The sequence below is a fragment of the Myotis nattereri genome, assembly GCF_964212035.1.
Source record: "Myotis nattereri genome assembly, chromosome: 4".
In the NCBI taxonomy this organism is placed as follows: domain Eukaryota; kingdom Metazoa; phylum Chordata; class Mammalia; order Chiroptera; family Vespertilionidae; genus Myotis; species Myotis nattereri.
This window is the reverse complement of record NC_138079.1, coordinates 52219430-52243861: the sequence shown is the minus strand read 5'-3', so window position 1 is coordinate 52243861 and position 24432 is coordinate 52219430. Positions and strand designations below refer to the sequence as shown.

The 24432-nt window shown below is 37.1% G+C and overlaps 1 long non-coding RNA gene across 1 annotated transcript in view; it reads left to right on the top strand.

The window, feature by feature from the left end:
- The window catches only part of LOC308517530, a 594900-nt gene that overhangs the window by 527911 nt on the left and 42557 nt on the right, over positions 1–24432 (top strand). Inside the window, exon 13 of the long non-coding RNA XR_013995843.1 lies at positions 23723–23811. This is a non-coding gene — a long non-coding RNA (uncharacterized lncRNA). The remainder of the gene's footprint in view (positions 1–23722; positions 23812–24432) is intronic.

Below are 24432 nucleotides of genomic sequence, written 5' to 3'. Positions count from 1 at the left end.
ATGATATTTTTATGTGAAAGGGGGACTATAACCATCACTTCTGTTTAGTTTATAATTTTTCAAGTTTTGCCAGCCTTTCATCCCCTCCTGATGGGGCACTTCTTAACTTTCATCATACATAGTTATATAAATGGCTATTAAAAGAGGAAAAAATTACATGAATTATGGAGGAAAGCCAAATGCTTTAAGCATCACTATGAAAAGTAATATTTTAATATTATTCCTATCATCCTTTGTATGTAAAATGCCAACATTTACTTACTCAGAGTAAAATGAAATACATTCTTATGCCAAAGTTATTTTTAAAAGTTTCTATATATAATAGTAAATTTAATCTATACTATATTATATATAATATACCATGTATCGAGAATAAAGTATTTTTTTTTCTGAAAACGTAGTGTCTCTAAATGTATGTATGAGTGGTATTTAAAGACTATTTAATTCCTCCATAGTCATTCTAATTCCTTTCATATAATATAAATCATTTGAACCATAATCATTAAAGTGCTTTTAAACAGTAAAGTTCTATACCATTAGGCAGTATTGTTATTACTTCTATGCTTTATTTATACCTCTGTACACTGCTTTCTGCATTTTATGTATTCTTTTATTTGTGAAAATCATTGACAACACAATGAACTTTCCAAATACCACAAACTAAGCTGTTCACAAGCACTCTAAAAGAATCATTTAGAATTTTTGAATAATAAAAAATGAAATCAATCCCTATTTGTGCAAGTTCCTAGTGTGTTATGAATGCAATGTGATCTTGGTATTTGCTTATCAAAGGAATGCACTAAAATATTGCAGAAAAGGCCATGGGGCATGACGAACTCCATTTTATTATTTTACTTTTCTTTGACTATTAATTCCACATTCCTCTCTCTTCTGTTGGTTGTATTAATGGATTTTAATAATGAGCTAAAAGTCTTCAGTATAGTGTTTAGCAAAAAATTGTAGAATTTCTATATTTATCGATGTTGTAATTAGTGAATAGTCTGCATTTTGATGTTTTCAGATCTTATTGGGCAAGTGTAATCAATGAGTAGTTTCTTACTTGATGATTACGTTCTTATTCACTCTTCTCATGGAAAATTAATTCAGCAAATGTTGATTAAATTCCTGTGTATGCTTCTGAGGTGGTCCTTCAAAACAACTCTGTCTACCTAGTCTTTTTTGTTTGTTTGTTTTCTATTCTGCTCTTGTATTACTCTGCTCAAGATTCAAAGTCCTAGTAAAGAGGATCTAGTTGTCCACATTTAAATGAAGCTGTAATGTGGTGGTAAGAGGAAAGTTTTGGCAGAAGGAACCAAACTTTTTCTATCTCTTGGAGGTAAAAATAGGCACCTGGATTTATCCCCCTAGGACTGCACTCATTAGGGAAAAAGTGCTGCCCAAAAGAATGGGACATGGTAGTCTCAGCAAAAGATAATGAATGGTCTCTTTAGTCAGGAAGCCTACATGGAGTCGGTGGAAATTTAGCACAGCTTTCAACCAAGTGAGGGATTCAGATGGGCATAGAAAGGAAGCCAAAAGCATTTCAAGAATGATCCAATTTGAATTACTAATATTCAGTTGTTCATTTTCTTAACAATCTATTGAGATAGATTGTTAATCACAGATACAATAGAATTACAAATGAAGGTGTGTTTGGGTCCCATAAGTGAAGAAGCCACTTTGTAACATGAGTCTTGGCTGAGTTTCCTAGTTTGCTTTCTATACCTTAATTTCACTTGGTCATTACTAGCCTTATTGTGAAATACTAACATATGTATAACTTTTCACTTTCCTCACAGGAGAATTGAGATTATTGTGAGTTTTATTAATGACTCTGATGCCCTCAGAAGGAGGTTCAAAGTATTGTAAATAAGCAATGTAAGAAGATTATTTGCCTCAATCATTTCTCAACTCAAATTTTAGTTGTGTCCTTATTATGTGACCTAGAGCAAATGTTTTAAATGCTCTGACTCTTCCATTCTTCATGTGAATATATAATATTTATATCATTGATTGCTTGATATATTAAATATGATAAATTAAATATTACTTATAGAATTAAGTATATTGACAATCACACCTCTTACATGAAAATAAACAAATGCACTCTGAAATTTAAAAACACCAACCAATTGAAAATTTTATGCCATTTTCTAGGGAAAAAAATAACCAAACAATTCAAAATGAAATATACATGCACAGTACACAAATGAGGTTAAAGCTTTAATGTCTCAAAAATAGCTTTCTGTAGTCCTCTTTTAAAAACTAAAATTATATTCTTAGAAATTTTGTATAACTGGTGTCTCTACTTTTCCTAGTATTTTGTATGCCAATAAAAAAAACAACTCATTTTCCATCATCAATTGTATCAGATTTCAAGTTTAAAAAAATAGTAAGAACAAAAAAAATACTAGTTCATTCTAGTTTTCTGTACCAAGCAAGCTATGATGCGGATACTCTAAAATAGCAGATAATGTAATCAATACTTATGCCATTGGCTTGGCAAGACTTGGGGAATTATTAGTCAGGGCCAGCTTTAAACTGGATCTGTAGCTGATAACTTGATTATGTGATATGATTTGAGAGGGCAAATCCAAAAGTACCTACCTCTTTAGGGTTCAAAGTACCTGAAAAATCTCTCCAAACTTATTGAAAGACCTGTTTAAGAGTTAAACTTTATCTGGGAAAAGCAGATAATTAATTAACTAAGGCCCAGAATCATGTATATCCTCCTCTTTTCTGGATCCAATCCCATCTTTCTTTGCTCCTCTCTCAAAAAAATAAAAATGCTTCATTGATCCTTTTCCAAATACTACCCGACTTCCATTACTTTGTATTCTGGAAATGGCACCCCATTTCTCTCCATTTGTTCTAATTCTATATTAGCCTTTAAGGTCTAGCTTAAATCCTGTCTTCCACAAACCATCATTACTAACTGAAGTTGAGAGGCATTATCCTTTCTCTGAACACTTATAAGCTTTGTGGTCTGTATGACTTATTTAGTACTTAATCATTTGGTTTTGCCTAGTGACATCTCATCTATTGTATGCTTAGTTTAAACAATTTTTTTCTTTGTCTTTTAAAAAATTTCCCCCTATTCTTCTTGTTCAATTCATTCTTTACACAGTATCCAGAAGGGTCCTTCGAAATGTCATTCTCCTGTTTAAAATCCATTGCACAATTAATTAGGTCTAAATTTCTTAACTTAACTTATGAAGCCACATGGTTTCTCTTTCAAATCTCATAACATAAAGAGATCTTTCCTGCCCTAAAGATATTGCCGATAATATTCTTTCTGCTTAGAATTCACTCTGCCTATCTCTTTGTGTGGTTGGCTCCTTCTTATTCTTTAGAGCTCCATCTATATGTACCTCCTCCATAGTCTTGCTCTGACTATATTATCAAAATATGATTAACTCTGGATTATCTATTTCAGGGCCTTACTTTTCTTTCATATCTATGTTGGTATTTTCCATTTATCTCTCATAATCTATTCTTCACCATTCTTCACTCTTCCTCTGTCCTGGAGACTTGCCCTATGAAGTACATCAGTGAGCTCCCTGGCCTCTGGATTCAGGTTGGATTTACCCAATGAGAGGGCGATTCAGAATGTGAGGAGTGAAGGCTATATATTATTCTTGTGACTCTCGTCCTTCCATGTCACTCAGAGTTGGCTGTTTTTTTTTATAAAGTAGACTAGAGGCCTGGTACATGAAATTCATGAATGGGGGCGTCCCCTGAGCCCAGCCTGTACCCTCTCCAATCCAGGACCCCTCGGACATCCCTCTCACAATCCAGGACTTCTGACTCCTAACTGCTCACCTGCCTGCCTGCCTGATCGCCCCTAACTTCCCCGCCTGTCAGCCTGATCACCTCTAACTGCCTCTGCCTGCCAGCCTGATCACCCCTTACTGCCCCCCACCCCCCGCCGGCCTGTTTGCCCCCAACTGTTCCCCCACCCTGCTGGCCTGGTCTCCCCAAACTGCCCCCCCCCCCCCGCCAGCTTGGTCATCCCACGCAGCCTGCTGTTCAGTCGTTTGGTTGTCCCTCACCCCCGTGCCGACCTGGTCACCCCATGCAGCCTGATGTTCCATCATTTGGTCATTCTTTACAAACCCCCTTGCTGGCTTGGTCATCCCACGCAGCCTGCTGTTTGGTCGTCCATCCAGTTGTTTCGGTCATGACGGCCCCTGGCTTTTTATATATTAGGATATTGTGTATTTCTGTTTTATAGATGATGAAACAACCCAGATTGGTTAAGAGATTCACACATAGGTAAAAATAGCAGTGTCGGGGCTTAAATTTAAGCATTTTTTCCACATCATCCTGCCTCATTTAACAATGGAAACAACCAGACATGACTCAACTTTTATTTCTCAGACTAGTTGAAAGCACTAGTCTGAACTTCATTTCTCCATCTCTTTGTTTCTAAAATCACTGTCTCTTTTACTTAAGCTCAAAACACATGGTGAGGAACAGTTACCATAGTGTTTATACCATGTGTGTTGACCTGTAGAACCATTTCAGAATTTGTTATCAAATGTGTTAAAAATCATCTAGACCTTCGACAAATAACCAAGAGTGAGTAAATGTAAAAAAAATTAGAATAATAACCATCTTGAAATATATCCTGAAGAAGAGTAGAATAAGACATCATAATAGTAATAACTTCTAAGATTGCTTGAACTGAATTTTTAGGTTGATTAAAAAATATTGTTAATGTTATTGAGCTACATATGTTATCTTCCACAATATTGACCAGATGCTCAATGAGAGATTCTTTTTGAAATTATCATGTGACAATCCCTTTAAAAGCAGTATTTCTATATTTTATTTTGATAACTTAAAAAAATTGCTACCTAACCTTTAATAATTGAGAGAACAAATATAAAAGCTAGACTATAAATTCAGGTGGAATGTAAAATCCTTACAGGTTTCAAATCTTAGACATAGTCTTGTGGGGAATAATTGTTTAGGCCTTGAAAGTTTGAATGTTTTACTAAAACCTTATAGGTCCAATACCACCACTCTTCCGTCAAACATGATGAGCTGTATAAAAAGGCTTTCATTCTCACAAGGAGATCCATTAATCTCCTTAAACATAGAAAAGGCAAAAAACATGAAGGATGAGAGTGAACTCTAATGTAAATACAGATAAATATGGCGACAGCTGTAGCTGAACAGTTATAGAACTGGCTTGAGAAATGAAACCTCTGTAGTACACACACGTACACACACACACACAATTTGGATTTATTTATGAAACAGAGTCTTCTAAACACAGAACCTTGCACTGCAGAAAAGGCAATTAAATAGAACAGCATGAGGTTGTCAATCACTTTAACAACTAACAAAAGCATCTACTATCAAAGCAAATAATGTAAATGTGCAAAAAGGTACCTTGCTATCAAAGCAAACACTGTAAACATGCAAAGGCAAATAATTCCCTGCATCAAATGTCATCATTTTAATGTTCATCATTTTTGAATATTTTTGCATAAGCTTGATACTACATCAGTTATTCTGAACTTTGATATTGAATTGACCATTATTATTTCTTAGAGAATTTGGTCATCATATGAGGCTTTTGAAAGAGGTTCAGATTTTCTTTTTCCTTCTTTTATTTCTTTTTTTTTTCTTGCTAGTGTTGTACAAACAAATGGACAGCCACAGCTTATCATCACTTAAAGATGCATGTGCATGCTGCAGTTTACTGAAACATGATTGGCTGCTACATAAATCAATCTGATAGAGATCGGTTCCATGAAGAAGAGATAAATCATTAGCCAGAGCTTTTGGAATGTAATTCATTTTAGATAGTGATTATTGATGATTTAATTTTAGCAGTACATGTACATGTCTAGACCATGATTTTATATAAAATGTTAATGTAGAAGAATATATTCATTTTAAAAATGAGAATAAAGAAACCAATTAGAAGTTTACATGCAAAACATGTTAATGAAATGACAGGATTGAGATGTTCAAAGTTTTATTTCCTAAGTGAGTTAGAAAGTAGCACATTTCTCAGGAAAATTTCTAAATACTTCTGAAGACATAGCAGCAAAAAAAGGTGGCCCCAAACCTCATTTGACTCATCACACCCAGATGACTGGGGTTGAGGATCATTTTGGATATAGATCTTCTGTATTTTGACCTCCATTTCCACTGTTCTTTGTGCCCTAGACCCACCACTTTTATCCATTTCAATTCACGAGCTTTTAGTGGGGGTCCTCATGAGAAAGGATCTTGTGCTCTGACATGCACTGTTTGTTTTCTATCATGTAGGTAAGTGGAGAGCAAGGCATGTTTAATGGTGCCGCCACCAGTAACTCCAGGTGGTAGTGGCATGAGACTGGCAAAGTCATGCTGAAAGGTGGAGCAGCTAGATGCTAGGGCCTTTGACTCTAAGGTACATTGAGGCATCATTGAAAAATTAACAGGATGGAAATTAAATTTATTACAAAATTTCCAAGGAAAGTTCAATATCCTGTTGGGAAAATTACTTAGAAAGACTATTTGGAGTGGGGATGAGCCGGTCAGATAACAATAGTTGATCACCAGAATGTCGTCTCCAAAATGTTTTTGATTTACTGAAGGGAGTATTCAACTTTGGGTCAGATATAAAAGCTGCTGCCAATAGAAAACTTCCTTCTTAATTTTTCCCTCATGAGGCCCTGCTTCGAATACATGTGAACAAATACTTTAACTATACTGGTTCACAGGGACACCAAATTGTTGCCCTTCCTAAAGGCCTGATTGAAGTTCCTGGGTAACAGGACACATGAAAGCACAATGTCAGGCCTCAGAGAACTTTGTATTTCGTGTCTCTGGTCTTGGCCCCTGGCTAACCCAGAGTTAGTCATCCTGATTTTTTTCTAATCAATCTCTAGTCTTTAACAAGGAAATCCATTTCGCTGCAGAGATGCAATATATTAAAAAACCTAGTCTGAGATCAGCTTTGCAGTTTCTTTTCCATCTCCTACTTCACCTCTAGTCTTTGCTTTCCCCCCAGAAGTCTCACCATCTTTCTAATTCCTAACAGTTCCTCAGTCTACAATGCCTAGGGTCTGAACTGATTAACCTGTCAGCCTCCACAATCTAGTAAATGCTTTATCCTTTTATACGTGTGTCTATGCCTATCACTTATTTCTTTTCATTCTACATGATCGCAAGACACCCTGGGTGCTTCACTTTAGTCATTAACTTTCAAGTGGAACAGGGTACCCCTGTGGATGCCAATATTTGTTTAGAAATGAATGACAGAATATAGAAACATCCTGCCTTTTAAATCACACAGCTTATGCCCTCCCCCATCTTGACTAAAATAAGATAACACAAATATTTTATTCTGAGAAAGTTTGAGGCATTGGAGAGAGAAGCTGGCATATATATGATAGCATAAAGGGTTATATTCTTTGTGTCTCGTATTACGTTTCCTTTTAGGAAAACAAATTTTCCCGTCTGTGGCAGTCACAAAGGATTTGAGGGTCTTGATTCCAGATGAGAGAGAAGCAAGCTGGCCTGTGGAAAATGAACTAAGAAGGGTGGTGTGTATGTGTGTGTGTGTGGGGGGGGGGGGTGGTAAAAGAGAGACATTTTGTAGGGAATGCCTGTGGAAGTGTACACACTCTGGGGGAGAGTCAGAAAAATCAAGTATCCTGTTCTACTTTTCTATTTTTAAATTTTTTTCCTTGTAATTTCTTTCCTTCTGTTTTCCTTATGCCTTCAGCCAAGTTTTGCTAACTCTCTCATCCTGCTATTGATTGTGCTGTAGGGAATAACCAGATAAGCCCATGTCTACATTTAGTACAAACTGGCAAGAGGAGAGCAGAAATGACTTTAGGGAAGTCAGATTCGGGCAGCAGGAGGTTGCCGGCAGAGGGTGTGGCCGCCAGAGACAGATGGCTGTCTGAGGAAGAAAGTGACAAGCAGCACACGTTCTTGAACATAAAAGCAATCTCGGGGATTCTCAGAGTTACTAGGGCACAAGAAATTGCTAAAAGACCAAAGTCCCGTAGGGTGGGGTCTGACTATTGTTGTAGAGTCATTAAAGGGAAGGGTGACCCCTGGAGGCCAGAGCAGCCTACAGCGAGAGCTTCCTTCCTTCACCAGTTCCAAGATGCATTCCTTGGTAAATAATAAAAATGCCCACCCTCCCAAAATGCTAGCTAAGCATTTTGAAAAATGCATTATTTTATTAGATCATCTTATTGAATTAATGTGCAGTTAGAGCTAAAAAAATAAATGCAGACTTAGCAATGTTTATCCTCCCAGGCATCACCTGCTCCTTAATTCTCCTGAGCCAGAGATTCAAGCCTCCCTACTCTTCTTGAAGAAACCACAAAACATTCCCAATGACATGTGTGCTCTCTCTCCCCACTCCAACCCTCACCTCCACTAAAAAGACATCTATGTGTTAATGCAGTGTATTCTGAACGAGCAGTGTGTTTGCTAGAGTTAAATGTTTTCTTCTCACAGTCCCGTGAATACAATTCTTCTTAACAAAATTGGAAGGTATTCCATGCTTTGGCTTCACCGTCAAGCTCAGTGGAGAGGAATTCTGAGTGTCACGGAGACATGTTCTGTACTCAAACTTCACAGCTAGAAGTTATGCTTTTAGCCTGGTCCCAAGGGCTGTTGGGATCTGATGTGTTCATGCTAAAGCAGAAGCATTTGCAGTAGCTCTAGTGAACATAAAACTGTACCCAGGCCTGGTGGATTGTCTTTGAATCTTTGACAAATATGTTAGGCTCTTTTCAAATAACATTCTCAATTTCCACAGTTCTGAAACAGCTTTTGTCCCCTTAAGCATGTTATAATCCCCAACTGCCTCACAATACTAGTATATGTTCTGATCAAAAGTAGATTTTCCTCCCCTATGGCTTGACTACTGAAGGTATTTCTTTCTCCTCATTTATAAATTAAAATAAATAATATGATGCATTGTGTAATTTCTAATGGAAATATTTTCTGAAGATTGGTAAAAGATAAGAATCATATGATTAGTTTTTATTGAAGTTAGCAGAATATCATATGGAAGTGAAAGTAATTATTTTTAAATCATTTAGATTATTTTAAATGTATAATTTTATTTTAAAAAATTGGATTACTGTAGCTGCTTAGGCACCAAATACTCAGGTAGAGATGACTGTCCCAGAGTTCAAAAATCAGAGCAAGAAGTTGTCATTTATTGTGATGTGACTTTATGGAAGACTCTATGAATGCTACAAACTTTTGCCAAGTGATGTTTTACAGAATTGTTTTTTAAAAATGCCAGAGGGTAAATAGTATTCTCAGAATAAACAGAAAAAATGCTGACCTTGTCAGATTTAGCTGCTGAAAGCCAAGCTGTTTTAAAACTTGGAATATCAAGAGTCATGGTTATAAACAAGACAGATGAGAGAGAAAGAGGAGAGAGAGAGAGAAAGAGAGAGAGAGAGAGAGGAAGTATAGCTGTACTAAGAATATAAGTAATAAATATGTTGACCTTGACAAGAAGGGAATGAGATATTTATGTGAAAACACAGAATCAAAATAAGGCAAAAGAACAACCCGGAACAAAACATAACAAAATCCCGTGGCCCTACACTACTTGAAAACTTTTTCTTAGAGCATATTTAAAGCCGGAAATGAGTCGCTTTAACTTCATCTGTTTTTGGTTTCAGGAGGGGAGAAAGGTCAAAGCTTCTTTGTTTTAAGTAAGCTGGTCACTACTTCTGAAGTGTAACATGATAGGGTTCAGGGGCCTTAATGAAACAGGCCTTTCCCAGACACCCAAAGCTGTATGTGAATCTTCGGCCCAGGCTGGCCAAAACTGGGCTTCAAGAAGGTGTCTTAAACAAAGGCAAGGCGGAGCATGACCCTTTCTTGACTTTCATATCTGGGTGGATATTCCTATAGTCAGCTCTATAGAGAATAGGATACAGAATTCAACCATGCCTTTCTATATTTTTATACATTATCACACATTGTAGTCCCCCAAGTAAAGCATTACAATTCCATTTTTTACCTAGGCACTAGACACAGAACTCTGCATTTCATATGTTGCCCTGATACAAGTGCTATTTTTTGTTAAGCCTAGACAAATTAAAGAAATGTTAGAAAACAATTCTCATTGCTGAGAACACAGGTACCAACTTCTAAAAACATCTATAGTCCTTAAACCCACTGGGATCAGCATCCTTCTACTTGGACTGTGAAAGTATAAATGCCTAAAGCAATCGTGGGGCAGGGGCTGACTGAGCAGGTGGATTTCAAGAAGTGAGCACAGTCTCTACTCTGAGTTGGGGAGGCAAAAAGCAAACTGCCTTTTTTCAGCAGGGAAGCGAAAATATATCTTTTGTCCATGTCTTTCCCAAATTTGCCAAGGCGAGGAGGTGTAGGCTGGAAGAAGAAGGAGTTTTGAAACACAGAAACAGAACTTGTAAATGCCATCGGAGCGAGGATGTCCATTGCAGTGCCTGTCTGCTGGTGGCTGGCCTCTCCTTTGCTGAACTCTTTCTTCTACGCCACCTGGAACGTGCTGTTTCACACACATCTCTGGACTGCAGGCTGGTGTTCCTGACGTGGACTCGGCAACCTTTTTCAGGCCTGCTGTAGTCCTGACCTTGCTTCCCATGAGCAATATATTCACTCTGGGTCATCACTACCATGGCTGTCACCATTTTGCTTAATGGTTGGGGTTTGATGTTTTTGACCTTGGCTTGAACCCAGTAATGAATAATTTCTCTCCACTGGCTCAGCGGCTGAATTATCATGTTTTCAATGATTAGAAATGCAGCCTCCAAGGGAAGGGGGTGATATTTAGTTGCAGGTTCTGGACCTGGAGATATTCCAGCCTAGATGCCTGTTCACAGAAATGCTCCAAACTTGTGCTTAGTATAAGGACAGATTCTGTCTAAAACCCTATATGGCTTTCCACTCTGCACCTTTATAAAGAGAGAAAAGTTCCCAAATGTTGTATGAATATTTTCATATATATGACCTCATTAGATTTACCACAACCTCCAGATTTATTAGAAGAGAAATTATTATTATCCCCAAAGTTACACCACTAGAAGGTGGGAGGTCTGGACCCCAAATCCGTTTTCGTTTGATACCAGTATTCTTTCTACCGCTCCATGTCTCTATGCCTCTCTCCCATTATTATTGTAAGAATAGTCAAACCATAATTGCAGGGTTTTATTTAGAGCCTTATTAAACCTTAAATATTATCTAATGCAACATTATTATTATTATTAAAAAGGAATAAAAATTGGCTCTGAAGTAAAGAAGTGGCTTACACAGAATTATTGGAAGAAAACACCATATCTTCTGACTTTAAATCACACACACACACACACACACACACACACACACACACACACTTGTATGTGAAAATTAAAAAAGAAAAAAAATTGAGATAGGAACTAACAAGGCTTAGGAGTCAGTAAGGGAATGTTTAATATGGCCACTGGTTTCATGGTAGTAAAATTCAGTGATGGTTAGATTTTGGTATTAAAAAAACCTTTCAAATAATTAGTTTTGTTTTTCTTAACTATGGACAATATGAACAAAGGCTAAGTTTACAATCATTTTTTTAAAGTTTATGCCTTATGGTTCTTTTAAAAAATTTATTTTTAAAATATCTCTCTATCTGCAAGGCATTGATAGTGAAATTAATATGACCAAGACATAGTCTCTACTCTCAAAGGACTCTGTGTCATAGGGGATTGTGGCAACTTTAAACCATGGCTGTAAATTCTTTAACATTCCTTCCACCAAAAGGTGAGATCTGTGTCCCCTTCCCCATGAATATGGGTGGGCTTGTGACTGCTTCAACAAATGGTGATGGCGCTGCAAGACTTCTTAGTTGTATAAGGCCATGCTGACCTGAGCTGACATATAAGAGCCTCAACAATGATCATGAGGCCTCCATGCTGGAGACAGCATGCACTCCACATGCAGGCATTAGTATGTTCACAGTCCCAGCTAAACCTTGTCTTCCCACCACCCCTACCAAGGCACCAGAATGTGAGTAAAGTAATCTTTCTCACACCAGGCCATCTACCACTAACTGACTCTGTCAATACCCCATAAGATAGAAGAACCACCTGTCCAAACCCTGTCCAAATTCCTGACCCATAAAAATTATGAGACATAACAAGATGGGTCGTTGTTTTAAGCTACAGAATTTTGTGGTTTATTATGTAAAATAAATAGCAAGAACAGGGATATCTCTATATATAAAAGTCTAAGCAACTGAACAACCAAACAACCAAATGACCAGTTGACCAGTCGCTATGATGCACACTGACCACCAGGGGGCAGCCACTCAACGCAGGAGCTACCCCCTGGTGGTCAGTGCGCTCCCACAGCAGGAGTGCTGCTGAGCTGACAGACCCATCCCAACGGCCCACCAGCCTGGTGGCAGCCACTTACTCCCTCAGTAGTCCTGCAGGTCCAATCTCTAGATCAGTGATGGTGAACCTTTTGAGCTCAGCGTGTCAGCATTTTGAAAAACCCTAACTTAACCCTGGTGCTGTGTCACATATAGAATTTTTTTGATATTTGCAACCATAGTAAAACAAAGACATATTTTTGATGTTTATTTTATATATTTAAATGCCATTTAACAAAGAAAAATCAACCCAAAAAAATGAGTTCGCATGTCACTTCTGACACGCGTGTCATAGGTTCGCCATCACTGCTCTAGATAATGGTCCAGGCACTGATGGTCTGGCACTACCAGCACAATCCTGACAGCCCCGCTGACCTCCTGGAAGTTGGCCTGGGGGGGGGCGGGGGCGGGGAGGGGGGTAACCGTGGCTGCTTCCCCTTCCTAGATGCTCCACAAGGAAGAAACAATATAAAAGTGACTGCCAGGTGGCTCCTAGCAACCAGCACAAATGTCAGTGAGACAGATCAGGATCTGGGCAAGGGCTACCCACTGCCTACCTGGAGGGCAAATTGCATCCCTCCCTGCCTGCCCCCCCCGAACCCCCTCGGAATGGGCGCCAGACACAGGGCTCACAGTTGGTGAGCACAAGCCTCTCCCAATCAGAACTGACTGGGTGTGAGCCCATGGCAGGCGCAGCTGGGCCAGGATGAGCGGGAGTGGCAGGCAGGAGCGGCAGGCAGCTTTGGACTGCTGGTTTCGGCCCAATCTCCGCAGGCCACACGAGTGAACCCCACCCATGCACGAATTCATGCACTGGGCCTCTAGTAATAAATTTAAGGAATTCAGAAATAATAGAAGGCATCCTAATTTCTAGTAGTTTATAGTTTATTTGGGCTAAGGAGTAAGAATATTTCAAGGAGCAATTAGAGATCAACACAAACCAGAAAAGTAAAGGATGTCTCAGGAGAATATCGAAATTAAAATGGATTTAGAGCGGCAGCATAACTGAGTGAGAGGACAATTTAGAAGAGAACAATATGATATTTAGTGAGTGTTAAAATGAGTATAATTAGTAGTAATAATGACAACCACCACTTATTTAGTGCTTATTATGAGCCAAGAACTCTACAAAGGTCTTTATATATTATTTCATTTATCTTTTAATGAACTTTCAAGGTACGGATTATTATGCCTTTTGTACCTGGAAGGAAATAGAAGTTTGCCTAAGGTAACACAGGGAGTGAGTGGTAGAACCACAGCTCAAATGGGTTGTGATTGGCTCTGAAGTCCATCATCTTAACTACTGTTCTACACTGCTCCTTATGCCAAGGTGAGAAACATAACTGTATCATACCTATAGTTTAGATAGAAGATTATTCATATTAATAAAATTTTTAAAAACGTTTTTACTTTTCTAGAGCTTTACGCTAAATCAAATGTACAACTTATTTTACCTCTTTAGTTTACAATATAAACCCGATGATTAAAAATTGTTTCATCAATATTTTTGAAATGCCATAAAAGATGTCATTTTTAATCAAACTTTAAAAATCTCCAATATTTCAGTATTATCCTTTTCTCAAGAACTACTTTTCAGCTTAAAAAATCCCCCCCCTTTTTTTTTTCCAATTGAGACGTTTCCATAATTCCTAAAAGGACCCCTTTTGGGTATTTTCTTCTCAAGTACTAAGAAAATACCCTCTGCTATGTAGTTGAATGCAGCTTGGTTACCTCATTGGAGATATTTTAACCCCTATAAACTATTAAACAAAACTGAAATATGATGAAGGAGCCCAAGCTTTAGCACACTAGAATAAATGCATAATCGAAATCATATTCTTAGTATTAACTAAAAGAAAACACATGTGCGAGGGTGCAAAGATCTGCAGAAAGATAGGGCTTAAGTGGTCATCTGGTGTAGAAAAGGTATCGGTAGATTGGGCAATGTTGTTCTCTGTGACTTAAATTGTCATTAAAAACAGACACAGTCTTGAAGTGATAATCACAAACTTTAAATCACCTACTCTGAATGTCTCAGGATGAAAAAGTAAAGCAGTACAATGTGCCCACCGAAGAAGGCAGCTCTGTGCGGGTGGCAGCGAGGTTCCTGCCCTCGTTCGAGGCTGGGTTAAAGTCTATGGCATTGCCAGTGAGGAAACGTTCATGACTAGAAATCACACTGTATGCAGAAATGAAGGGAGTGTGCAGCATAGCCTCATGGGAGTGTTTCAAAAGTACGGATATATAATACACACCCACACGGGTCTGTTCCTCGTTAAAAGACTGAATTAAGAGTATTTGAAAATAGATTAGTCTGTCTGTCTATAGAAGTAAAATGGTTGTAGTTGTGTTATTGTTAGAAAACCTGTGTATTATCAACTTTTTCCTGTCATTAATTATTCTGTTATATATGGAAATACCGACTTTTACTAATTTAATCCCCTATAGTTGGACATCAGATTATTTTCTTTTCTTTCACTAGGACAAAAACGTTACTTGAATATAAATCTTTGCATGCATTTATAATAACTTTCTTAAAGTGCATTCTTATGACTTAACTTACTAGGTCAAAGAATATAACATGTTTTTCAGTCATTTCTTACATATCACCACCAATTTGCCCGAGAGGAAAGTCATGACAATTTATACTCCCATAGCCTAGGAGAGTGTTTCTTTACTTTCACTGAGTATAAGAATTTAAGGTTGTTTATTTTAAAATATAGTTTTATTGATTTCAGAGAGGAAGAGAGAGGGAGAGAGAGATAGAAACATCAATGATGAGAGAATTATTGATCGGCTGCCCCCTGCACGCCCTCTACTGGGGATCAAGCCCACAACCTGGCATGTGCCCTTGGCTGGACCTGAGATCATTCAGTACACAAGCCAATGCTCTATCCACTGAGCCAAACTGGCTAGGTCTAAGGTGTTTTTTACTTAAAAGAAATGTGGCTTTATTAAACCTCTTTATCCATTTGTTTTCATTTTCTAAATGCATCTTTTCTGTTGTTTTATTTTTTAAACCATTGATTATATCAATATGTTCTTTTGTTTTATTAATCCTCACCTGAGGATATTTTTCCCATTAATATTTAGAGAGAGTAGAAGTGAGGGGGAGAGAGAGAGAGAAAGAGAGAAAGAGAGAGAGAGAGAGAGAGAGAGAGAGAGAGAGAGAGAGAGAGAGAGAGAGAGAGATTGGATACCTCCTGCACACACTCTGACCAGGACCAGGGATAAAAACTGCAACCCAGGTACCTGCCCTTGACTAGGAATCGAACCTGTGACCCTTCAGTGCACAGGCTGACACTCTAACCACTGAGGCACAGCTGCCAGGGCTCAATATGTTCTTTAAAGGTTCTCACTTTGTTATGATGTCAGCTAATCACCTGTAATTTCTTCTAAAATCTTATAGCTTAATTTAAAAAATATTTTTAATTCACCTAGAATTCATTTTGGTGGAAATAAAAACTTTCTACTTAAAAAATGTATATTAAAAGCTATATACCCAAATGTAATTTTTCTTTAAAATCATAACCTTAGGAAGCTAATCACAAATTCTAATGATACGCAGAACATATTTTTAACTTTTATCTAAAATTGTCTTCAATGCAGTAGAAATGTATAAAGCCACATAAACACACCATTCTAGGATTTGTAAGTATGCTTTGATTTTGGTCAGAAGTGGAACAACTCAGTTTGATCATGTGTCTAATCTAGCAGCCTTGGCTTTGATTGGCTTCTTGCTCTCTCTAAAAATAAAATCTGACCTCAATTGATGAAGATTCACATCACTTAGGATATTTCAAAGGATTTGTACCAAAGGTACCCAAAATTCCCAAAAGAGAACTTCCAAAAATATTCTGAGTAGTGGATTAAATGTCTGTCTTCCTGAAGTGACTAATTTGAAATTGACAACACTAATTTTATGGTATTTATTCTTGTTTGGTTGATTAAATTTTGGTTATATTATTTAATAATTGTATCCTTCATATTTTCTCTAAAAATCAACTTGCTAAGTGACCAATCTTATACATTAAACATCTCTTGTATGATTTCAAAATGTTTATGTACTTGTGGGAAAAACCTTACATCAAAGCAAGGATTTGTGTGTGTTTTAACCAGACAAATTCTGGACATATATATCATAGTATCTCACAGATAGACATAGGATTATGAACAACATTAGTATTAAACATATATTTTTTCTTCTAGTACATTTAGAAATGAGAAGCAAAGTATGAACACAAATAATACATTATGCAAATTAATAAACATGTATATTCTAATAACACACTTTTTTTACAGAAACTTCATTTCCAGAAATACCAAAGAAAGCATAGGGATATATTCTAGGAAGTCAATAAGGAAAGTAAGTTTTATTTAAAGATGGCAGACTAGTGGATCTAAATTCTTCCAATTCACTTAACTTTTTTTTCTTCAATGTAAATGCCATTGGGGGATTCTTGTATCCTGAAGCTACCACAGACTCTTCCCACTCCTGAGCCCCAGATATTTGTTTTCACAACCCCCAAACTGGAGTTTTTAAAAAATATTAAGCACTAATTAAACAAGTAAAACCCTGTACACTTGAAAATTCTGGTAATTCTTTTGAGAAAGGGCTGTGATTTAGAAACATTGTGTCCTATAACATCATTTATTAAAAAATATTTTTGCCGGAACCGGTTTCGCTCAGTGGATAGAGCGTCGGCCTGCGGACTGAAAGGTCCCGGGTTCGATTCCGGTCAAGGGCATGTACCTGGGTTGCGGGCACATCCCTGGTGGGAGATGTGCAGGAGGCAGCTGATCGGTGTTTCTCTCTCATCGATGTTTCTAACTCTCTATCTCTCTCCCTTCCTCTCTGTAAAAAATCAATAAAATATATTATAAAAATATTTTTATTGATTTCAGAGAAGAAGAGGGAGAAAGATAGAAATGTCAATGATGAGAGAGAATCATTGCTTCCCGCTTGTCCCTTATTGGGGATCAAGCCCACAACTTGGTCTTGTGCCCTGCCAGGGAATCAAAACGAATCCTGATTTCCTGGTTCATGAGTCAATGCTCACTCAACCACTGAGCCACACAGGCCAGGCTGTCCTCTAACATCTTAATTCTTACCTGGAAGTTCAAGAAGATCTCAAGCTTTGGGGTCAGTTTTTTCCTTTGGTCAGGGAAGTATACGAAGCACCAGGCCCAAGAACACAAATGAGAGCCCCTTGGCCATTCACCCTTCTCTTCCTAGTTCCGGCTTCATTTTGCACCTTGATGGGTCTTCTGTGCAAGTGAGTAGAAATTAGAACTACCTGTCCAAATGCTAGCTCTGTCTATCTTTCCTCTTTCCCTAAAAGTCACCTCATAGCCTCAGCTCAGCACTAATGGTGCCCACACAGGTGGGGCTGTCAGTTACTTAAATAATGGACAAGGAAAGGTCATGTTCAGGCTCCAGAAACAGGCTCAGGGTCATCCGAGCAAGAGTCTAGATTCTGGGTACAAGCTGCAGATGGGCATTTCTCTTTAGCATAGTATATTCCTTGTTCATGTGAAGTAGCATGACTAGAGGAGGACCCCAAAAGAATTCTTGCACAGAATATGGAACCTTCTTGCCTCACCCCAAGGTGGCAGCTGTTTCCAGGGACTACAGTCTCAATGATTCATCTAGTCTTGGTTTCCAAATCAGTACTTTTATTCTGCGTTCTTCTCAAATACCACAGGCTTGCCTAGGACCCTGATCTTGAAGATTATGCCTTCACTTTCTCCTACTGATGACCTGGATTTCTTCCTGATGTCTGGTCCAGGCTCCTTGAGCATCTTATTAATCCAGAGAGCTGGATTCTCTACTTAGCATCTTTGAGCACAACCATGAATTTGACTGCTGGTCTTAACTCACACCATAATCTACCTGCAACTCATTCATCTGACAACCTACCCTACATTAGTGGGATTTCCTTCCAGCCCCAGTGTATGATCTGGTCTGGAATCAAGTGAAGCTTCTGTAAAAGAAACCCCAAGAAACATAGTTGTCCTGGGTGGCAGGGCGCCAGGCCAGTGCAGAGGTCAGGAAACAGCAGCAGCCACACACTGAGGAACAGGTCTCTAACAACCTCACCTGTCTCCTTCAGTGATTAAGAGTCCATTTCAAGGAGAAGCCTTTTGTCCCTCCAAAACACACACGCAATTATCCTAAAAGGAGTCAAGCAGATTTACCTTTAGTGTGGGCCTTACCTCTCAGAACCATTCTTGCCTTTCTTCTCTCAGATGCTTGAAATTGCTTTAACAGGGATACAGTTTTTTCAGTTCTAATTAGAGACAAAAGGATCAAAATACATAGGCCTGACTATGGTTAGGCATTTACAGAAACTCATTCACACTCAAGTGCCATTAGTCAATCAATCAGTTAACATCTATAAATGGCAGATATTAAATCTCTTCCTTTTTTGATGAGAGTGTATGTGGGGGGGTGGGGGTGGAGGAGATGGTAGAAAGTAACTTAGAAATTCAATGCTTCTGCATATGTGGGTGGAATTACCATTGAGAGGGGGTAAGGAGGAATATAAATGGAAGGTTGGGGATCTAGAAGACAATGAAAAAACTTCACGGATTCATTCACCTTCTCTTCACCAGGTTGCATGTGAAATTCAGTTCCAATTTGATTCCACTCTTAGGACATAGGGTTCAAGGGGCATAATCTACAGATGATTAACCAGTAATGTGCTTATGTTTGAAAAACAAAATTTCACTCATAAATTCTGCAGAAAAGAGAAAATAGATACCTTCAGTTTACATTTGAACAGATGTGAAGCAGAGTTCTATGCTGTGTGGTGTCTGAGGGTATCTGTGGTGACCATGGTATCTGAGGATCTTGCAGCTGCTCTTGGAATAGATACCTTTACACATTGTTATCTGCTTTTATCTTTACTCCAAATCTTAGGGCAAACAAATTTCATAGTAATAAAAATAATAATAGGTAACATTTTTTGAACAAAGTAATGTGCTATGAAAAGCTACTTGGGTTGCATTATTTAGTTTTCAAACAAATTGTGGAGAATTCAGCATTATAGTAAAAACACTGTTCTTAACAAATTATAAAAATTATGGAGCAGGCATATGGAGTAGGCATATATGGAGTAGAATTGATCATGGTACACAGATACGCCATAGCTGTGTGTAAACAAACTGATATATTCTTGTCATAAAAATAAAAGTGACAGTTTTTTAGAAATAATTTTATTTTTGAAATTTATTATTGAGTAGAGCTAGTATATAGTTCCACCTATAATATAAAAATGATTTTTAGTCAATGCAAGATAATTTAAAAATTCTATAATGTCCATTAATTTTAGCTCCCAAATCTGTCCTGGTTTATAGGATCAATTATATAATTATGCTACCTATTTAAAAGGCATTACTACCCATCCATTGAACCAAAATATATACCTGGAAGTCATTTGACCCTTTTTACTTAAACATCCAGTCACTAAGTAATTATGATTTTAACTAACTTTCCACTTCTCTATCACTACCTGAGTTCAAAGCTTTAGCATTTCTCTCCAAAATTGCTTTGAAAGACTTCTGTCTGGTCTTATTCCCAAGCTTTTATCCTTTTAATCCATCGTCCACAGTGCTGTCAAAGTGATAACTGCATAAAATCCTTTGAAAGTTATCAATTTTCTACAAAATAAAGTTAAAGCTTTTTGGCATAGATGGATTTTTGCCTCTCCTCCATACCTTTTTTCTTTCCTCTGTGTACTCTTTCCTCCAGATACTCTTTGGCTATATCTATGCATCAAATACACTATCTTCCTTCAGTACATGAGGCAGGACATGGAATTTGCTCAGCCTCTTATAATGCTTTTCATCTCTTTTTTTGGCTTGGCTCTCTTAGCATAAGGTGCATTCCTTTACCATAGCACTTTACATACTGCACTATAATCATGTATTTGCTGTCTTCCTCTCTTAACTGTGTTTCACTAGAACGGGAGGGTTTCCTTTGGGAGTCATTGGCACTATTCTCAATGCCGATGACTCCCAAATCTATACAGCAGTCAAAAACTGAACTAGTATTCCTCACAAATCTTTTCTACCTCTGCTTCATATTTACCCAAACTACATGTCAATGCCCTCAGAACTTCACACATCTCTGAATCACTACTCATCCCCTTATATTTAATTAGTTTTCATTCTATTATCACCTTCAAATATTTTTTGAAAGTATGCCTTCCTCCCCATTTCTACTGCTAAGGTAATACTGCCAGCAGTGTGTAATGACATCCCCACCCCCCAAAATGTGTATGTATATATGCGCACACAAAAATATACATGTTTATTATAAATTTTATCTATATAAAGCATATGTAGCACCAATTTAAAATTATAAAAAAATGCATTATACTCTTTACTGTAAATTCCATAGAGCTAATTGATTCTCACAGAATGCTTTTGTTGAAATTTGCTAAACTTTTGTACCCATAGCCAACCAACTTATGGTTGCAACTAATGACAACTGTGATTCTGATATAAACCTTCTGAAAAAGTAAAGACATAAGTTGGAACTTTACTTACTCAATAATGACATGAACAACTTCTGGATAATTTTTATTAGAATTATAGTGTATAAAGTTTTGTGCTATTCACAATGGAATAACTAAAGGTATGACATACTTTTTAAGTTGAATTTACCTTATTATAATTTTCTCCATTATTTTCTTAAATCTAGAAAATCAACAAAACAAATCATCATGATTGTGATTTTAGCATTTGTCAATTGCTATAGTGTAAATATTCCAATCCTGACTGATTTCAAGCTACCACCATGAAGTCACTAAACACTGAGTTGGGAAGAGGTGTACAACAGTACACCATTTCATATTATTTGCATCTTACAGAGACATATAACCTCAAAGGCATAGATAATAGTAAAATAAGTATTCAGTGAGTAGTTTTGAGTATTTATTACCTCTATTTATTACCTCTATTATTTATAAACATAAATAATTTAATTTTTAATAATGATTGTATGTAAAAACTGACTCACAAAAATCCTGAAAATTTAGCATTTGGCTCTCACGAGCCAGTGCAGGCTGACTCCAGGCCAGCATGGCTTATCATTCACCTATCCTGTGTGATGATTTCCTAAGTTGACCCTTGTTTTCCCATTCTATGAATCCATCTCAGATATAGTTTCAGACTACATGTGGATGCAGGACTCCTATTCACACACTCAGAATATTTCCCATTATTAAGAGAATAAAGTCTGAACTTTATAGTGATTGTCCTTAAGGAATCCAGATCTGGACCTTCCCAATATTTCTCACCACTCAACTTCATGTTATAATTGACCCTAATCTCACTTAAATTCTTACTATTTACAAGATACTTTTTATATTCTTTTTTAAAAAAATATGTTTTTTATTGATTTCAGAGAGGAAAGAAGAGGAAGAGATAGAAACATCAATGATGAGAGAGAATCATTGATCGGCTGCCTCCTGCAGGCCCCCAACCAGGGGATCAAGCCTGTAATCTGGGCATGTGCCCTTGACCAGAATCGAACCTGGAGCCTTCAGTCCGCAGGCTGATGCTCTATCTACTGAGCCAAACCAGCGAGGGCACTTTTTATATTCTTATGCTGAATTTTTTGTCTTGGATTTCTTTCTCTCCATTCCTGCATTCCCAAATTCTATATACTGCATACTACAAGATCATTTAAAAATTTAAATTCTGTCTGAAATGTTTTTCTCTTTTTATCTGGATGGAAATTACTTTTCCCTTTGTTCCTTCTCATTTAACACCTCACGTGTGCCTTATTTACAGCCCTCGTTTTCTACCTTGTATGCAATACATTTTATTGCATGTCTATGATATATAAGGGACTATTTTCAAAGTAATTTAAAAAGTATAACAGAGAAAAACATCCTAGAAAGATCTTTGAGAGGAAACCTAACCTTAGGGTAAGGAAAAAAGGAGCATGTAGTGATGGAATCAGAGAAGTAGGAAGAGAGTTGGGAAACTATAGGGGTCCAAGAAACCTGGCAAAGAGAAAATGTCCAATAGGATCTTATCAATAGAGATGGAAAAGTTTCAATCTTTGAGTATTTTGTTTGAAACCAGCCATCTACATAGTATTTAGATTGACATAGGTCATGACAGATCACAGTAAAAGATAGAGCATATGATGTAAATGTTCTCATAAAAGAATCAGGTGTTTATTTTACTTTCCAGAACATTGTAGGTTTGGCCAGTACTACCAATCCCTAATCAAATTTTAGAGGTTTACATTTAGAATGTCTTGAAAGAATCACAAATGTAGACTGTAAATTCTGAGAATGGAAGAATCCTTGAAAGAATTTTCATGCCAAGTAATGCAAAATCAATTCCAGGAAATGTTATAGTAGTTGGCAACTTCTGGAATTAGCTGATCTCTATTCACATGATAACAAAATCCAGAAGTTAATCCAAGTGTTTACAAGGAGAAAGGCATGTGGACTGCATACCTAACACAGACAAATACTTGTAACTAAAGCAGAAGCTTTATTTGATAAGTGCTGTGACAGAAAGTGCATTGAGGAAGAAACGGGCAGTAAGCTCTGCCAGCTCTCTCATCTTTCAGGGAGAACAGTGAAAATCAACACTGTGGCGGTATAATGGATCAACTCTTGCCTTTGATTTCTCTCTAGATACAACTAAAATATGACAGGACAAAGTTATACCTGGAAATCTTCTATGTCTCGCTCTTACACATAAAGAACCAGTAGTCTAGAGACCGGGAAAGTGGGGCAAGGTGAAATTTGGGAACTTGTGCTTTATGTATTTTGGAGATACTATCTTGCTAATCTACTCTGAAGAGATTTTTCCCTACGAAATTAGCTCTCTAGATTGACTTGCATTTTATTAATATTTTTGCTAATATTATTTTATGCTTTCTCCTCTTCACTTATCAAAGTTACTTGATATGTAAAATAATATATTTAATATATTTATTTGACCAAACTGAAAGTGGAATTACTATACGACTATATAAATTCTACATAATAGTACTTTTTCAAAAAATCTTTCTCCATGTGAGTTCAAAGGCAGGAAGAGTATTATCTACAGGGGTGGGGAAAATCAGATACTATTGTATTTTACATACAGTAGTATCTGAACAGGTATATGTTCAGATACTTCTGAAGTTCTCAGTGGACATAAGTTTTAGGGAGATACTATTCAACTTCATAACAGCTCATAAATGAGTTCAAAATTTCAGAAAATATTAAAATAATTCATTTTCTAAATAATAAAGATTATATTTTTGGTTTATATTATATCACATCCTCACTCATTTTTCATTTAGTTTAATTCCTCTGTCCCCAGTTGGTCCTGTGTCAGAAGGCTGGGACTTACCCATGAGAAAGCATAAGCTCTCCCCTGCAGTGGAGCTTGTTGGGAATGCAAGGTGACAGGTAAGCTGATGAACTCTTTCTAAACATTTGACCCACAAAAATAGCCAGACATTTAAAAATGAAATCTGTATTTCCTAGCTGTGTGGTTATATTAACATCAGACAAAGTGGACCTTAAGACAAGGAGTATTGCTAGAAATAAAGAGGGCATTTCATAATGATAAAAGGGTCAATTCATCAGGAAGACATATCTTAAATGTTTATTCACCTAATAAAGGAGGGTCAAAATCCCTGAAGCAGAGAAAATATAGTCAAATCCACAATCATAATTGGGTATTTTTAATATTCCATGCTTAATAATTGATAGAATATATAGACAAAAATATCAATAAAGATATACAAAATGTGAACAGTATAATTGACACTCTTGGCCTAAATTGCGTTTTAGAACACTCCACCAAAAACTGCAGAATAGCCATTCTTTTTCTAGTGTATATGGGGAGTGCACCAAGGGAGACAACAGGATAGGCTAAAAAGTATCAACAGTAAAAAACAGAAGGAAATCTTATAGAGCACGCTCTTTAACCACAAAAGAAATACATGAGAAATCAATGACATATAAAAAAAATCTCCAAATATTTTAAAGTGAAAAAAAATATGCTTTCTGCTTGCAACTCTTAAA